We start from the raw sequence: 15245 nt of genomic DNA on the forward strand, positions 1-15245 counted from the left end.
TGGGAGCAGCGAGTTGTTGTGATCTGGAGGGTGGGAGCAGCGAGTTGTTTTGATGATCTGGGGGTGGGAGCAGCGAGTTGTTGTGATGATCTGGAGGGTGGGAGCAGCGAGTTGTTGTGTTGGATCTGGAGGGTGGGAGCAGCGAGTTGTTGTGATGATCTGGAGGGTGGGGAGCAGCGAGTTGTTGTGATCTGGAGGGTGGGAGCAGCGAGTTGTGATGATCTGGAGGGTGGGAGCAGCGAGTTGTTGTGATGATCTGGAGGGTGGGAGCAGCGAGTTGTTGTGATCTGGAGGGTGGGAGCAGCGAGTTGTTGATGATCTGGAGGGTGGGAGCAGCGAGTTGTTGATGATCTGGAGGGTGGGAGCAGCGAGTTGTTGTGATCTGGAGGGTGGGAGCAGCGAGTTGTTGTGATCTGGAGGGTGGGAGCAGCGAGTTGTTGTGATCTGGAGGGGTGGGAGCAGCGAGTTGTTGTGATCTGGAGGGTGGGAGCAGCGAGTTGTTGTGATGATCTGGAGGGTGGGAGCAGCGAGTTGTTGTGATCTGGAGGGTGGGAGCAGCGAGTTGTTGTGATCTGGAGGGTGGGAGCAGCGAGTTGTTGATGATCTGGAGGGTGGGAGCAGCGAGTTGTTGTGATCTGGAGGGTGGGAGCAGCGAGTTGTTGTGATGATCTGGAGGGTGGGAGCAGCGAGTTGTTGATGATCTGGAGGGTGGGAGCAGCGAGTTGTGATCTGGAGGGTGGGAGCAGTGAGTTGTGATGATCTGGAGGGTGGGAGCAGCGAGTTGTTGTGATGATCTGGAGGGTGGGAGCAGCGAGTTGTTGTGATGATCTGGAGGGTGGGAGCAGCGAGTTGTGATGATCTGGAGGGTGGGAGCAGCGAGTTGTGATGATCTGGAGGGTGGGAGCAGCGAGTTGTTGTGATGATCTGGAGGGTGGGAGCAGCGAGTTGTTGTGATCTGGAGGGTGGGAGCAGCGAGTTGTTGTGATGATCTGGAGGGTGGGAGCAGCGAGTTGTGATGATCTGGAGGGTGGGAGCAGCGAGTTGTGATGATGATCTGGAGGGTGGGAGCAGCGAGTTGTTGTGATGATCTGGAGGGTGGGAGCAGCGAGTTGTTGTGATGATCTGGAGGGTGGGAGCAGCGAGTTGTTGTGATGATCTGGAGGGTGGGAGCAGCGAGTTGTTGTGATGATCTGGAGGGTGGGAGCAGCGAGTTGTTGTGATCTGGAGGGTGGGAGCAGCGAGTTGTGATGATCTGGAGGGTGGGAGCAGTGAGTTGTTGTGATCTGGAGGGTGGGAGCAGCGAGTTGTTGTGATCTGGAGGGTGGGAGCAGCGAGTTGTTGTGATCTGGAGGGTGGGAGCAGCGAGTTGTGATGATCTGGAGGGTGGGAGCAGCGAGTTGTTGTGATCTGGAGGGTGGGAGCAGCGAGTTGTGATGATCTGGAGGGTGGGAGCAGCGAGTTGTTGTGATCTGGAGGGTGGGAGCAGCGAGTTGTTGTGATCTGGAGGGTGGGAGCAGCGAGTTGTTGTGATGATCTGGAGGGTGGGAGCAGTGAGTTGTTGTGATCTGGAGGGTGGGAGCAGCGAGTTGTTGTGATCTGGAGGGTGGGAGCAGCAAGTTGTGATGATCTGGAGGGTGGGAGCAGCGAGTTGTTGTGATGATCTGGAGGGTGGGAGCAGCGAGTTGTTGTGATGATCTGGAGGGTGGGAGCAGCGAGTTGTTGTGATGATCTGGAGGGTGGGAGCAGCGAGTTGTGATGATCTGGAGGGTGGGAGCAGCGAGTTGTGATGATCTGGAGGGTGGGAGCAGCGAGTTGTGATGATCTGGAGGGTGGGAGCAGCGAGTTGTTGTGATGATCTGGAGGGTGGGAGCAGCGAGTTGTGATGATCTGGAGGGTGGGAGCAGCGAGTTGTGATGATCTGGAGGGTGGGAGCAGCGAGTTGTGATGATCTGGAGGGTGGGAGCAGCGAGTTGTTGTGATCTGGAGGGTGGGAGCAGCGAGTTGTTGTGATGATCTGGAGGGTGGGAGCAGCGAGTTGTTGTGATGATCTGGAGGGTGGGAGCAGCGAGTTGTGATGATCTGGAGGGTGGGAGCAGCGAGTTGTGATGATCTGGAGGGTGGGAGCAGCGAGTTGTTGTGAAGGTCTGGAGGGTGGGAGCAGCGAGTTGTTGTGATGATCTGGAGGGTGGGAGCAGCGAGTTGTGATGATCTGGAGGGTGGGAGCAGCGAGTTGTGATGATCTGGAGGGTGGGAGCAGCGAGTTGTGATGATCTGGAGGGTGGGAGCAGCGAGTTGTGATCTGGAGGGTGGGAGCAGCGAGTTGTTGTGATGATCTGGAGGGTGGGAGCAGCGAGTTGTTGTGATGATCTGGAGGGTGGGAGCAGCGAGTTGTTGTGATGATCTGGAGGGTGGGAGCAGCGAGTTGTGTGATCTGGAGGGTGGGAGCAGCGAGTTGTGATGATCTGGAGGGTGGGAGCAGCGAGTTGTGATGATGATCTGGAGGGTGGGAGCAGCGAGTTGTGATGATGATCTGGAGGGTGGGAGCAGCGAGTGGTGATGATCTGGAGGGTGGGAGCAGCGAGTTGTTGTGATCTGGAGGGTGGGAGCAGTGAGTTGTTGTGATCTGGAGGGTGGGAGCAGCGAGTTGTGATGATCTGGAGGGTGGGAGCAGTGAGTTGTTGTGATGATCTGGAGGGTGGGAGCAGCGAGTTGTTGTGATGATCTGGAGGGTGGGAGCAGCGAGTTGTTGTGATGATCTGGAGGGTGGGAGCAGCGAGTTGTTGTGATGATCTGGAGGGTGGGAGCAGCGAGTTGTTGTGATGATCTGGAGGGTGGGAGCAGCGAGTTGTTGTGATCTGGAGGGTGGGAGCAGCGAGTTGTGATGATCTGGAGGGTGGGAGCAGCGAGTTGTGATGATCTGGAGGGTGGGAGCAGTGAGTTGTTGTGATCTGGAGGGTGGGAGCAGCGAGTTGTTGTGATCTGGAGGGTGGGAGCAGTGAGTTGTTGTGATCTGGAGGGTGGGAGCAGTGAGTTGTTGTGATGATCTGGAGGGTGGGAGCAGTGAGTTGTTGTGATGATCTGGAGGGTGGGAGCAGCGAGTTGTGATCTGGAGGGTGGGAGCAGTGAGTTGTGATGATCTGGAGGGTGGGAGCAGCGAGTTGTTGTGATGATCTGGAGGGTGGGAGCAGCGAGTTGTTGTGATGATCTGGAGGGTGGGAGCAGCGAGTTGTGATGATCTGGAGGGTGGGAGCAGCGAGTTGTGATGATCTGGAGGGTGGGAGCAGCGAGTTGTTGTGATGATCTGGAGGGTGGGAGCAGCGAGTTGTTGTGATCTGGAGGGTGGGAGCAGCGAGTTGTTGTGATGATCTGGAGGGTGGGAGCAGCGAGTTGTGATGATCTGGAGGGTGGGAGCAGCGAGTTGTGATGATGATCTGGAGGGTGGGAGCAGCGAGTTGTTGTGATGATCTGGAGGGTGGGAGCAGCGAGTTGTTGTGATGATCTGGAGGGTGGGAGCAGCGAGTTGTTGTGATGATCTGGAGGGTGGGAGCAGCGAGTTGTTGTGATGATCTGGAGGGTGGGAGCAGCGAGTTGTTGTGATCTGGAGGGTGGGAGCAGCGAGTTGTGATGATCTGGAGGGTGGGAGCAGTGAATTGTTGTGATCTGGAGGGTGGGAGCAGCGAGTTGTTGTGATCTGGAGGGTGGGAGCAGCGAGTTGTTGTGATCTGGAGGGTGGGAGCAGCGAGTTGTTGTGATCTGGAGGGTGGGAGCAGCGAGTTGTTGTGATCTGGAGGGTGGGAGCAGCGAGTTGTTGTGATGATCTGGAGGGTGGGAGCAGCGAGTTGTTGTGATCTGGAGGGTGGGAGCAGCGAGTTGTTGTGATGATCTGGAGGGTGGGAGCAGCGAGTTGTGATCTGGAGGGTGGGAGCAGCGAGTTGTGATGATCTGGAGGGTGGGAGCAGCGAGTTGTTGTGATGATCTGGAGGGTGGGAGCAGCGAGTTGTTGTGATCTGGAGGGTGGGAGCAGCGAGTTGTGATGATCTGGAGGGTGGGAGCAGCGAGTTGTTGTGATCTGGAGGGTGGGAGCAGCGAGTTGTTGTGATCTGGAGGGTGGGAGCAGCGAGTTGTTGTGATCTGGAGGGTGGGAGCAGCGAGTTGTTGTGATCTGGAGGGTGGGAGCAGCGAGTTGTTGTGATCTGGAGGGTGGGAGCAGTGAGTTGTTGTGATGATCTGGAGGGTGGGAGCAGCGAGTTGTTGTGATCTGGAGGGTGGGAGCAGCGAGTTGTTGTGATCTGGAGGGTGGGAGCAGCGAGTTGTTGTGATGATCTGGAGGGTGGGAGCAGCGAGTTGTTGTGATCTGGAGGGTGGGAGCAGCGAGTTGTTGTGATGATCTGGAGGGTGGGAGCAGCGAGTTGTTGTGATCTGGAGGGTGGGAGCAGCGAGTTGTTGTGATCTGGAGGGTGGGAGCAGTGAGTTGTGATGATGATCTGGAGGGTGGGAGCAGCGAGTTGTTGTGATGATCTGGAGGGTGGGAGCAGCGAGTTGTTGTGATCTGGAGGGTGGGAGCAGCGAGTTGTTGTGATCTGGAGGGTGGGAGCAGCGAGTTGTTGTGATGATCTGGAGGCTGGGAGCAGCGAGTTGTTGTGATCTGGAGGGTGGGAGCAGCGAGTTGTTGTGATCTGGAGGGTGGGAGCAGCGAGTTGTTGTGATCTGGAGGGTGGGAGCAGCGAGTTGTTGTGATGATCTGGAGGGTGGGAGCAGCGAGTTGTGGTGATCTGGAGGGTGGGAGCAGCGAGTTGTTGTGATCTGGAGGGTGGGAGCAGCGAGTTGTTGTGTTCTGGAGGGTGGGAGCAGCGAGTTGTTGTGATCTGGAGGGTGGGAGCAGCGAGTTGTTGTGATCTGGAGGGTGGGAGCAGCGAGTTGTTGTGATGATCTGGAGGGTGGGAGCAGTGAGTTGTGATCTGGAGGGTGGGAGCAGCGAGTTGTTGTGATCTGTAGGGTGGGAGCAGCAAGTTGTGATGATCTGGAGGGTGGGAGCAGCGAGTTGTTGTGATGATCTGGAGGGTGGGAGCAGCGAGTTGTTGTGATGATCTGGAGGGTGGGAGCAGCGAGTTGTTGTGATGATCTGGAGGGTGGGAGCAGCGAGTTGTGATGATCTGGAGGGTGGGAGCAGCGAGTTGTGATGATCTGGAGGGTGGGAGCAGCGAGTTGTTGTGATGATCTGGAGGGTGGGAGCAGCGAGTTGTGATGATCTGGAGGGTGGGAGCAGCGAGTTGTGATGATCTGGAGGGTGGGAGCAGCGAGTTGTGATGATCTGGAGGGTGGGAGCAGCGAGTTGTTGTGATGATCTGGAGGGTGGGAGCAGCGAGTTGTTGTGATGATCTGGAGGGTGGGAGCAGCGAGTTGTTGTGATGATCTGGAGGGTGGGAGCAGCGAGTTGTGATGATCTGGAGGGTGGGAGCAGCGAGTTGTGATGATCTGGAGGGTGGGAGCAGCGAGTTGTTGTGATGATCTGGAGGGTGGGAGCAGCGAGTTGTTGTGATGATCTGGAGGGTGGGAGCAGCGAGCTGTGATGATCTGGAGGGTGGGAGCAGCGAGTTGTGATGATCTGGAGGGTGGGAGCAGCGAGTTGTGATCTGGAGGATGGGAGCAGCGAGTTGTTGTGATGATCTGGAGGGTGGGAGCAGCGAGTTGTGATGATCTGGAGGGTGGGAGCAGCGAGTTGTGATCTGGAGGGTGGGAGCAGCGAGTTGTTGTGATGATCTGGAGGGTGGGAGCAGCGAGTTGTTCTGATCTGGAGGGTGGGAGCAGCGAGTTGTTGTGATCTGGAGGGTGGGAGCAGCGAGTTGTTGTGATGATCTGGAGGCTGGGAGCAGCGAGTTGTTGTGATCTGGAGGGTGGGAGCAGCGAGTTGTTGTGATCTGGAGGGTGGGAGCAGCGAGTTGTTGTGATCTGGAGGGTGGGAGCAGCGAGTTGTTGTGATGATCTGGAGGGTGGGAGCAGCGAGTTGTGGTGATCTGGAGGGTGGGAGCAGCGAGTTGTTGTGATCTGGAGGGTGGGAGCAGCGAGTTGTTGTGTTCTGGAGGGTGGGAGCAGCGAGTTGTTGTGATCTGCAGGGTGGGAGCAGCGAGTTGTTGTGATCTGGAGGGTGGGAGCAGCGAGTTGTTGTGATCTGGAGGGTGGGAGCAGCGAGTTGTTGTGATGATCTGGAGGGTGGGAGCAGCGAGTTGTTGTGATCTGGAGGGTGGGAGCAGCGAGTTGTTGTGATGATCTGGAGGGTGGGAGCAGTGAGTTGTTGTGATCTGGAGGGTGGGAGCAGCGAGTTGTTGTGACCTGGAGGGTGGGAGCAGCGAGTTGTTGTGATGATCTGGAGGGTGGGAGCAGCGAGTTGTTGTGTTCTGGAGGGTGGGAGCAGCGAGTTGTTGTGATGATCTGGAGGGTGGGAGCAGCGAGTTGTTGTGATCTGGAGGGTGGGAGCAGCGAGTTGTTGTGATCTGGAGGGTGGGAGCAGCGAGTTGTTGTGATCTGGAGGGTGGGAGCAGCGAGTTGTTGTGATCTGGAGGGTGGGAGCAGCGAGTTGTGATCTGGAGGGTGGGAGCAGCGAGTTGTGATCTGGAGGGTGGGAGCAGCGAGTTGTTGTGATCTGGAGGGTGGGAGCAGCGAGTTGTTGTGATCTGGTGGGTGGGAGCAGCGAGTTGTTGTGATCTGGAGGGTGGGAGCAGCGAGTTGTTGTGATCTGGAGGGTGGGAGCAGCAAGTTGTTGTGATCTGGAGGGTGGGAGCAGTGAGTTGTTGTGATCTGGAGGGTGGGAGCAGGGAGTTGTTGTGATCTGGAGGGTGGGAGCAGCGAGTTGTTTGATCTGGAGGGTGGGAGCAGCGAGTTGTTGTGATCTGGAGGGTGGGAGCAGCGAGTTGTTGTGATCTGGAGGGTGGGAGTAGCGAGTTGTTGTGATCTGGAGGGTGGGGGCAGCGAGTTGTTGTGATCTGGAGGGTGGGAGCAGCGAGTTGTTGTGATCTGGAGGGTGGGAGCAGCGAGTTGTTGTGATGATCTGGAGGGTGGGAGCAGCGAGTTGTGATGATCTGGAGAGTGGGAGCAGCGAGTTGTTGTGATCTGGAGGGTGGGAGCAGCGAGTTGTTGTGATCTGGAGGGTGGGAGCAGCGAGTTGTGATGATCTGGAGGGTGGGAGCAGCGAGTTGTTGTGATCTGGAGGGTGGGAGCAGCGAGTTGTGATGATCTGGAGGGTGGGAGCAGCGAGTTGTTGTGATCTGGAGGGTGGGAGCAGCGAGTTGTTGTGATCTGGAGGGTGGGAGCAGCGAGTTGTTGTGATGATCTGGAGGGTGGGAGCAGTGAGTTGTTGTGATCTGGAGGGTGGGAGCAGCGAGTTGTTGTGATCTGGAGGGTGGGAGCAGCAAGTTGTGATGATCTGGAGGGTGGGAGCAGCGAGTTGTTGTGATGATCTGGAGGTTGGGAGCAGCGAGTTGTTGTGATGATCTGGAGGGTGGGAGCAGCGAGTTGTTGTGATGATCTGGAGGGTGGGAGCAGCGAGTTGTGATGATCTGGAGGGTGGGAGCAGCGAGTTGTGATGATCTGGAGGGTGGGAGCAGCGAGTTGTGATGATCTGGAGGGTGGGAGCAGCGAGTTGTTGTGATGATCTGGAGGGTGGGAGCAGCGAGTTGTGATGATCTGGAGGGTGGGAGCAGCGAGTTGTGATGATCTGGAGGGTGGGAGCAGCGAGTTGTGATGATCTGGAGGGTGGGAGCAGCGAGTTGTTGTGATGATCTGGAGGGTGGGAGCAGCGAGTTGTTGTGATGATCTGGAGGGTGGGAGCAGCGAGTTGTTGTGATGATCTGGAGGGTGGGAGCAGCGAGTTGTGATGATCTGGAGGGTGGGAGCAGCGAGTTGTGATGATCTGGAGGGTGGGAGCAGCGAGTTGTTGTGATGATCTGGAGGGTGGGAGCAGCGAGTTGTTGTGATGATCTGGAGGGTGGGAGCAGCGAGCTGTGATGATCTGGAGGGTGGGAGCAGCGAGTTGTGATGATCTGGAGGGTGGGAGCAGCGAGTTGTGATCTGGAGGATGGGAGCAGCGAGTTGTTGTGATGATCTGGAGGGTGGGAGCAGCGAGTTGTGATGATCTGGAGGGTGGGAGCAGCGAGTTGTGATCTGGAGGGTGGGAGCAGCGAGTTGTTGTGATGATCTGGAGGGTGGGAGCAGCGAGTTGTTGTGATGATCTGGAGGGTGGGAGCAGCGAGTTGTTGTGATGATCTGGAGGGTGGGAGCAGCGAGTTGTGATCTGGAGGGTGGGAGCAGCGAGTTGTGATGATCTGGAGGGTGGGAGCAGCGAGTTGTGATGATGATCTGGAGGGTGGGAGCAGCGAGTTGTGATGATGATCTGGAGGGTGGGAGCAGCGAGTGGTGATGATCTGGAGGGTGGGAGCAGCGAGTTGTTGTGATCTGGAGGGTGGGAGCAGTGAGTTGTTGTGATCTGGAGGGTGGGAGCAGCGAGTTGTGATGATCTGGAGGGTGGGAGCAGTGAGTTGTTGTGATGATCTGGAGGGTGGGAGCAGCGAGTTGTTGTGATGATCTGGAGGGTGGGAGCAGCGAGTTGTTGTGATGATCTGGAGGGTGGGAGCAGCGAGTTGTTGTGATGATCTGGAGGGTGGGAGCAGCGAGTTGTTGTGGATTCGGAGGGTGGGAGCAGCGAGTTGTTGATGATCTGGAGGGTGGGAGCAGTCGAGTTGTTGTGATCTGGAGGGTGGGAGCAGCGAGTTGTTTGTGATCTGGAGGGTGGGAGCAGTGAGTTGTTGTGATCTGGAGGGTGGGAGCAGCGAGTTGTTGTGATGATCTGGAGGGTGGGAGCAGTGAGTTGTTGTGATGATCTGGAGGGTGGGAGCAGCGAGTTGTGATCTGGAGGGTGGGAGCAGTGAGTTGTGATGATCTGGAGGGTGGGAGCAGCGAGTTGTTGTGATGATCTGGAGGTGGAGCAGCGAGTTGTTGTGATGATCTGAGGGTGTGGAGCAGCGAGTTGTTGATGATCTGGAGGGTGGGAGCAGCGAGTTGTGATGATCTGGAGGGTGGGAGCAGCGAGTTGTGATGATCTGGAGGGTGGGAGCAGCGAGTTGTGATGATCTGGAGGGTGGGAGCAGCGAGTTGTTGTGATGATCTGGAGGGTGGGAGCAGCGAGTTGTTGTGATGATCTGGAGGGTGGGAGCAGCGAGTTGTTGTGATGATCTGGAGGGTGGGAGCAGCGAGTTGTTGTCATGATCTGGAGGGTGGGAGCAGCGAGTTGTGATGATCTGGAGGGTGGGAGCAGCGAGTTGTGATGATCTGGAGGGTGGGAGCAGCGAGTTGTTGTGATGATCTGGAGGGTGGGAGCAGCGAGTTGTTGTGATGATCTGGAGGGTGGGAGCAGCGAGTTGTGATGATCTGGAGGGTGGGAGCAGCGAGTTGTGATGATCTGGAGGGTGGGAGCAGCGAGTTGTGATCTGGAGGATGGGAGCAGCGAGTTGTTGTGATGATCTGGAGGGTGGGAGCAGCGAGTTGTGATGATCTGGAGGGTGGGAGCAGCGAGTTGTGATCTGGAGGGTGGGAGCAGCGAGTTGTTGTGATGATCTGGAGGGTGGGAGCAGCGAGTTGTTGTAATGATCTGGAGGGTGGGAGCAGCGAGTTGTTGTGATGATCTGGCGGGTGGGAGCAGCGAGTTGTGATCTGGAGGGTGGGAGCAGCGAGTTGTGATGATCTGGAGGGTGGGAGCAGCGAGTTGTGATGATGATCTGGAGGGTGGGAGCAGCGAGTTGTGATGATGATCTGGAGGGTGGGAGCAGCGAGTGGTGATGATCTGGAGGGTGGGAGCAGCGAGTTGTTGTGATCTGGAGGGTGGGAGCAGTGAGTTGTTGTGATCTAGAGGGTGGGAGCAGCGAGTTGTGATGATCTGGAGGGTGGGAGCAGTGAGTTGTTGTGATGATCTGGAGGGTGGGAGCAGCGAGTTGTTGTGATGATCTGGAGGGTGGGAGCAGCGAGTTGTTGTGATGATCTGGAGGGTGGGAGCAGCGAGTTGTTGTGATGATCTGGAGGGTGGGAGCAGCGAGTTGTTGTGATGATCTGGAGGGTGGGAGCAGCGAGTTGTTGTGATCTGGAGGGTGGGAGCAGCGAGTTGTGATGATCTGGAGGGTGCGAGCAGCGAGTTGTGATGATCTGGAGGGTGGGAGCAGTGAGTTGTTGTGATCTGGAGGGTGGGAGCAGCGAGTTGTTGTGATCTGGAGGGTGGGAGCAGTGAGTTGTTGTGATCTGGAGGGTGGGAGCAGTGAGTTGCTGTGATGATCTGGAGGGTGGGAGCAGTGAGTTGTGATGATCTGGAGGGTGGGAGCAGCGAGTTGTTGTGATGATCTGGAGGGTGGGAGCAGCGAGTTGTTGTGATGATCTGGAGGGTGGGAGCAGCGAGTTGTGATGATCTGGAGGGTGGGAGCAGCGAGTTGTGATGATCTGGAGGGTGGGAGCAGCGAGTTGTTGTGATGATCTGGAGGGTGGGAGCAGCGAGTTGTTGTGATCTGGAGGGTGGGAGCAGCGAGTTGTTGTGATGATCTGGAGGGTGGGAGCAGCGAGTTGTTGTGATGATCTGGAGGGTGGGAGCATCGAGTTGTGATCTGGAGGGTGGGAGCAGCGAGTTGTTGTGATGATCTGAAGGGTGGGAGCAGCGAGTTGTGATGATCTGGAGGGTGGGAGCAGCGAGTTGTGATGATCTGGAGGGTGGGAGCAGCGAGTTGTGATGATCTGGAGGGTGGGAGCAGCGAGTTGTGATGATCTGGAGGGTGGGAGCAGTGAGTTGTGATGATCTGGAGGGTGGGAGCAGCGAGTTGTGATGATCTGGAGGGTGGGAGCAGCGAGTTGTTGTGATGATCTGGAGGGTGGGAGCAGCGAGTTGTTGTGATGATCTGGAGGGTGGGAGCAGCGAGTTGTGATGATCTGGAGGGTGGGAGCAGCGAGTTGTGATCTGGAGGGTGGGAGCAGCGAGTTGTGATGATCTGGAGGGTGGGAGCAGTGAGTTGTGATGATCTGGAGGGTGGGAGCAGCGAGTTGTTGTGATCTGGAGGGTGGGAGCAGCGAGTTGTGATCTGGAGGGTGGGAGCAGCGAGTTGTTGTGATCTGGAGGGTGGGAGCAGCGAGTTGTGATGATCTGGAGGGTGGGAGCAGCGAGTTGTTGTGATCTGGAGGGTGGGAGCAGTGAGTTGTGGTGATGATCTGGAGGGTGGGAGCAGCGAGTTGTTGTGATGATCTGGAGGGTGGGAGCAGCGAGTTGTTGTGATGATCTGGAGGGTGGGAGCAGCGAGTTGTGATGATGATCTGGAGGGTGGGAGCAGCGAGTGGTGATGATCTGGAGGGTGGGAGCAGCGAGTTGTTGTGATCTGGAGGGTGGGAGCAGCGAGTTGTGATGATCTGGAGGGTGGGAGCAGCGAGTTGTTGTGATGATCTGGAGGGTGGGAGCAGCGAGTTGTTGTGATGATCTGGAGGGTGGGAGCAGCGAGTTGTTGTGATGATCTGGAGGGTGGGAGCAGCGAGTTGTTGTGATGATCTGGAGGGTGGGAGCAGCGAGTTGTTGTGATGATCTGGAGGGTGGGAGCAGCGAGTTGTTGTGATCTGGAGGGTGGGAGCAGCGAGTTGTGATGATCTGGAGGGTGGGAGCAGCGAGTTGTGATGATCTGGAGGGTGGGAGCAGTGAGTTGTGATCTGGAGGGTGGGAGCAGCGAGTTGTTGTGATCTGGAGGGTGGGAGCAGTGAGTTGTTGTGATCTGGAGGGTGGGAGCAGTGAGTTGTTGTGATGATCTGGAGGGTGGGCGCAGTGAGCTGTTGTGATGATCTGGAGGGTGGGAGCAGCGAGTTGTGATCTGGAGGGTGGGAGCAGTGAGTTGTGATGATCTGGAGGGTGGGAGCAGCGAGTTGTTGTGATGATCTGGAGGGTGGGAGCAGCGAGTTGTTGTGATGATCTGGAGGGTGGGAGCAGCGAGTTGTGATGATCTGGAGGGTGGGAGCAGCGAGTTGTGATGATCTGGAGGGTGGGAGCAGCGAGTTGTTGTGATGATCTGGAGGGTGGGAGCAGCGAGTTGTTGTGATCTGGAGGGTGGGAGCAGCGAGTTGTTGTGATGATCTGGAGGGTGGGAGCTGCGAGTTGTGATGATCTGGAGGGTGGGAGCAGCGAGTTGTGATGATCTGGAGGGTGGGAGCAGCGAGTTGTTGTGATGATCTGGAGGGTGGGAGCAGCGAGTTGTTGTGATGATCTGGAGGGTGGGAGCAGCGAGTTGTTGTGATGATCTGGAGGGTGGGAGCAGCGAGTTGTGATGATCTGGAGGGTGGGAGCAGCGAGTTGTGATGATCTGGAGGGTGGGAGCAGCGAGTTGTTGTGATGATCTGGAGGGTGGGAGCAGCGAGTTGTTGTGATGATCTGGAGGGTGGGAGCAGCGAGTTGTGATGATCTGGAGGGTGGGAGCAGCGAGTTGTGATGATCTGGAGGGTGGGAGCAGCGAGTTGTGATCTGGAGGATGGGAGCAGCGAGTTGTTGTGATGATCTGGAGGGTGGGAGCAGCGAGTTGTGATGATCTGGAGGGTGGGAGCAGCGAGTTGTGATCTGGAGGGTGGGAGCAGCGAGTTGTGATGATCTGGAGGGTGGGAGCAGCGAGTTGTGATGATCTGGAGGGTGGGAGCAGCGAGTTGTGATGATCTGGAGGGTGGGAGCAGTGAGTTGTGATGATCTGGAGGGTGGGAGCAGCGAGTTGTGATGATCTGGAGGGTGGGAGCAGCGAGTTGTTGTGATGATCTGGAGGGTGGGAGCAGCGAGTTGTTGTGATGATCTGGAGGGTGGGAGCAGCGAGTTGTGATGATCTGGAGGGTGGGAGCAGCGAGTTGTGATCTGGAGGGTGGGAGCAGCGAGTTGTGATGATCTGGAGGGTGGGAGCAGTGAGTTGTGATGATCTGGAGGGTGGGAGCAGCGAGTTGTTGTGATCTGGAGGGTGGGAGCAGCGAGTTGTGATCTGGAGGGTGGGAGCAGCGAGTTGTTGTGATCTGGAGGGTGGGAGCAGCGAGTTGTGATGATCTGGAGGGTGGGAGCAGCGAGTTGTTGTGATCTGGAGGGTGGGAGCAGTGAGTTGTGGTGATGATCTGGAGGGTGGGAGCAGCGAGTTGTTGTGATGATCTGGAGGGTGGGAGCAGCGAGTTGTTGTGATGATCTGGAGGGTGGGAGCAGCGAGTTGTGATGATGATCTGGAGGGTGGGAGCAGCGAGTGGTGATGATCTGGAGGGTGGGAGCAGCGAGTTGTTGTGATCTGGAGGGTGGGAGCAGCGAGTTGTGATGATCTGGAGGGTGGGAGCAGTGAGTTGTTGTGATGATCTGGAGGGTGGGAGCAGCGAGTTGTTGTGATGATCTGGAGGGTGGGAGCAGCGAGTTGTTGTGATGATCTGGAGGGTGGGAGCAGCGAGTTGTTGTGATGATCTGGAGGGTGGGAGCAGCGAGTTGTTGTGATGATCTGGAGGGTGGGAGCAGCGAGTTGTTGTGATCTGGAGGGTGGGAGCAGCGAGTTGTGATGATCTGGAGGGTGGGAGCAGCGAGTTGTGATGATCTGGAGGGTGGGAGCAGTGAGTTGTTGTGATCTGGAGGGTGGGAGCAGTGAGTTGTTGTGATGATCTGGAGGGTGGGCGCAGTGAGCTGTTGTGATGATCTGGAGGGTGGGAGCAGCGAGTTGTGATCTGGAGGGTGGGAGCAGTGAGTTGTGATGATCTGGAGGGTGGGAGCAGCGAGTTGTTGTGATGATCTGGAGGGTGGGAGCAGCGAGTTGTTGTGATCTGGAGGGTGGGAGCAGCGAGTTGTTGTGATCTGGAGGGTGGGAGCAGTGAGTTGTTGTGATCTGGAGGGTGGGAGCAGTGAGTTGTTGTGATGATCTGGAGGGTGGGCGCAGTGAGCTGTTGTGATGATCTGGAGGGTGGGAGCAGCGAGTTGTGATCTGGAGGGTGGGAGCAGTGAGTTGTGATGATCTGGAGGGTGGGAGCAGCGAGTTGTTGTGATGATCTGGAGGGTGGGAGCAGCGAGTTGTTGTGATGATCTGGAGGGTGGGAGCAGCGAGTTGTGATGATCTGGAGGGTGGGAGCAGCGAGTTGTGATGATCTGGAGGGTGGGAGCAGCGAGTTGTTGTGATGATCTGGAGGGTGGGAGCAGCGAGTTGTTGTGATCTGGAGGGTGGGAGCAGCGAGTTGTTGTGATGATCTGGAGGGTGGGAGCTGCGAGTTGTGATGATCTGGAGGGTGGGAGCAGCGAGTTGTGATGATCTGGAGGGTGGGAGCAGCGAGTTGTTGTGATGATCTGGAGGGTGGGAGCAGCGAGTTGTTGTGATGATCTGGAGGGTGGGAGCAGCGAGTTGTTGTGATGATCTGGAGGGTGGGAGCAGCGAGTTGTGATGATCTGGAGGGTGGGAGCAGCGAGTTGTGATGATCTGGAGGGTGGGAGCAGCGAGTTGTTGTGATGATCTGGAGGGTGGGAGCAGCGAGTTGTTGTGATGATCTGGAGGGTGGGAGCAGCGAGTTGTGATGATCTGGAGGGTGGGAGCAGCGAGTTGTGATGATCTGGAGGGTGGGAGCAGCGAGTTGTGATCTGGAGGATGGGAGCAGCGAGTTGTTGTGATGATCTGGAGGGTGGGAGCAGCGAGTTGTGATGATCTGGAGGGTGGGAGCAGCGAGTTGTGATCTGGAGGGTGGGAGCAGCGAGTTGTTGTGATGATCTGGAGGGTGGGAGCAGCGAGTTGTTGTAATGATCTGGAGGGTGGGAGCAGCGAGTTGTTGTGATGATCTGGAGGGTGGGAGCAGCGAGTTGTGATCTGGAGGGTGGGAGCAGCGAGTTGTGATGATCTGGAGGGTGGGAGCAGCGAGTTGTGATGATGATCTGGAGGGTGGGAGCAGCGAGTTGTGATGATGATCTGGAGGGTGGGAGCAGCGAGTGGTGAAGATCTGGAGGGTGGGAGCAGCGAGTTGTTGTGATCTGGAGGGTGGGAGCAGTGAGTTGTTGTGATCGAGAGGGTGGGAGCAGCGAGTTGTTGTGATGATCTGGAGGGTGGGAGCAGCGAGTTGTTGTGATGATCTGGAGGGTGGGAGCAGCGAGTTGTTGTGATGATCTGGAGGGTGGGAGCAGCGAGTTGTGATGATCTGGAGGGTGGGAGCAGCGAGTTGTTGTGATGATCTGGAGGGTGGGAGCAGCGAGTTGTTGTGATGATCTG

Source organism: Somniosus microcephalus, chromosome 20 (assembly GCF_052327205.1).
Source record: "Somniosus microcephalus isolate GS21.2 chromosome 20, FLI_Smic_1.0, whole genome shotgun sequence".
Classification (NCBI taxonomy): Eukaryota; Metazoa; Chordata; class Chondrichthyes; order Squaliformes; family Somniosidae; genus Somniosus; species Somniosus microcephalus.